Raw genomic sequence first — 3249 nt, 5'->3', positions numbered from 1 at the left:
CTGGGGAATATAGTCTTCCTAGGTCCCCAGGAAGAGAAAACTGTGAGCACAGCACTCTCTGCTTCATTATCTCCTTTTTAATAGCTTTTCTTCTCCACAACCCCCCACCCATGCACGCTAACAGTTACACACATTTTTCCCTTCTGTGTTCCTCCTCACAAAACCTTGTTCTCGGCAAGTTACCAATCAATCTTCCAGAGGTATTAATAGACAACACACTCAGGAGTTTCTTGTACTGAGAATATTTGCTTTTTAATCAAGGGCTTCAAGTCTGAAAGGCCTTAAACGGCCAAAGGAATGAATATATAATGGTTGAACCGGAGGCCCACTAACAGACAGTACTGGATATTTGAAGGACATCTTTTCTACTCTGGCCTGCCTCAAGCAAGCTTCAGTCTGGAAGGGTCTGAGCACCACCCTACCCCACCCCTTTCTCCTCCCTCCCTCTACCTCTGGCCTTGGCTGGCAGTGTATTTGGTTACTGGGATTAGCTAGAGCCCATTCCCCACCAAGGAGATAAGTGGAGGCTGATAAGAGGGGGCTTGCCATTCAGCAAGTCCCAGAAATACCAGTCCCAGAGCTACCTGTGCAGAGCTCATCCTTCCCACCCCCCACTGCTTCTGCTTCTTCTAGAAGTACAGCATCAAGATTAGCTTGTTGCAGTAGACAATGCAGGGACTTGGGTAGGAGCCTGACCTCCAGGCAGCTCCCCTTCCATGCCTTTGGGGAGACTGACATGCTGTGATTAAGAGCTTCCTGACCCAATCTCTATCCAAGGCAGATGGACAGACCCCTCTACTGAGGACAGGCCTCTTCACCTAGAGGCAGTCCCCGGGGCCCAGCACTGGTGAGGTTCATAGCAATGTCAAGGCTCCTTCTCCTGTTGCCAGAGGCCTGCTCATGTTCAAGGGACTCAAGCCTGCTGCTTCATCACCAGCCACTTCCCCTGGGGTTCTCCGATCCTGTCCTGCTCCATCAACTCCAGCATCTTTAGAAGCAAAGCACATCTGGCAAAACTGGATTTTCTGTTCCAAAAACTCCACATCTGGTGGGAATGTAAATTGATACAACCACTATGGAAAACAGTATTGAGGTTCCTTAAAAAACTAAAAATAGAACTACCATATGACCCAGCAATCCCACTGTTGGGCATATACCCTGAGAAAACCATAATTCAAAAAGAGTCATGTACCACGATGTTCATTGCGGCACTATTTACAATAGCCAGGACATGGAAGCAACCTATGTCCATTGACAGATGAATGGATAAAGAAGATGTGGCACATATATACCATGGGATATTACTCGGCCATAAAAAGAAACGAAATTGAGTTATTTGTAGTGAGGTGGATGGACCTAGAGTCTGGCATACAGAGTGAAGTCAGAGAAAAACATATACCGTATTCTAACGCATATATATGGAATCTAAAAAAAAAAAAGATGTAGACATAGAGAATGGACTTGAGGACACGGGGTGGGAGGGGGAAGCTGGGGCTAAGTGAGAGTAGTAGCGACATATATACACTACCGAATGTAAAATAATTAGCTAGTGGGAAGCAGCAGCATAGCACAGGGAGATCAGCTCGGTGCTTTACGATGACCTAGAGGGGTGGGATAGGGAGGGTGGGAGGGAGGCTCATGAGGGAGGGGATATGGGGACATATGTATGCATATGACTGATTCACTTTGGTGTACAACAGAAACTAACGCAGTATTGTGAAGCAGTTAAACTCCAATAAAGATCCATTAAAAAAAAAACAACTCCACATTTCATCAGATAGCTGTACAGATACACACACACATACATGCACAAAGGTAGACCTGTACACAGGTATGCTCAGACACACTGACATGTACACATACTCCCAAAGATACTGGCCAAAGACACAGCGGTACACACATATGTATGCATATACAGATTCAGGAGTATAAGGTACAAAGCTACACAGATACACACACTCAAAGATGGACACAGACATAAAGGCATATCCATAAATAGAGATGTATAAAACGTACGCACAACACATAAATACATGCTGACTCACACACAGATTTATGCATATTTACAAATACAGATTCACATATACACAGGTATCCAAAGACTGACTCTTGTACACACCAAGATACATATACACGTGTGTGTGTGTGCGCCCCCAGAAATACTTGTACATTCTCCCTGTGCCCCATGTAGAACTACACCCCCAAAGAAGTCTCTCTTTCTATCCCTCTCTCTCTCTCACAACCCGGGGCTCTCTGTCCTCTGAATACCCAGTTTCCAGTCTGAGTTTCTCGCTTCATCAAGCCCAGATCCTTCCTGGAGCCCAGCCTGGAGCAAAGTTAAGAGCAGCAACAGTGTTCTCTCTCAATGTCCCCAGGATGTGAGAAAATGGGAGAAGCAGAGGAGACCTGGGGCTGTAGAACCAGCATTGGAGCCACACAGCTACAGATGCCCCGACTTTGGGCCCAAGGCCCTGGGATGAGGGGCTTCCCTGGTGGCACAGTGGTTAAGAACCCGCCGGCCAATGCAGGGCACACGGGTTCGAGCCCTGGCCTGCGAAGATCCCACATGCCGCAGAGCAACTAAGCCCGTGCGCCACAACTACTGAGCCTGCGTTCTAGAGCTCGTGTGCCACAACTACTGAAGTCCACGCGCCTAGAGCCTGAGAAGCCCGCGCACCGCAACGAGGAGTAGCCCCTGCTCGCTGCAACCAGAGAAAGGCCTCGCGCAGCAACGAAGACCCAACTCAGCCAAAAATAAAAATAATAATAATAATAATTTTTTTTAAAGGGCCCTGGGATGAGAGGCAGCTCCTTCCTGAGAATGCGGCCCCTCTAGGGAGGGGAGGTAGGCTGGGGACCGGGGAGGGGACGAAGGATTCGGGGTGCAGTGAGGAGGACAGCCACCCTCCTGGGAATGGGGTGGAGAACCATCTCAGAAGAAGTTGGGGCCTCTGAACTCACACACAGGTGGCTGGGAGAGCGGAAAGTAGGGGCCATTATCATAAGTGACAAAGACACAGGTCTAGAGAAGCCGGCTGCCCCGACAGACTACTTTCTCTCCCCCCCTACGTGGTTAGCCCAGGTGGCACCTCAATGGTCCATCCAATTCTTGAATCCGCCACAGAGCCTCCATTTTGGAAAGCCGCCACTCCCACCCCGCCCCGCACACTTTACTGAATCCAAACAGAGCAACAGGGTCAGTTCCCCACCCCCTCACCAAAGGAGTTCTTCCTCCCAGAACCTGGGGGA

This window comes from Hyperoodon ampullatus (genome assembly GCF_949752795.1).
Source record: "Hyperoodon ampullatus genome assembly, chromosome: 7".
In the NCBI taxonomy this organism is placed as follows: Eukaryota; Metazoa; Chordata; class Mammalia; order Artiodactyla; family Ziphiidae; genus Hyperoodon; species Hyperoodon ampullatus.
Note: the sequence above shows the minus strand (reverse complement) of the source record.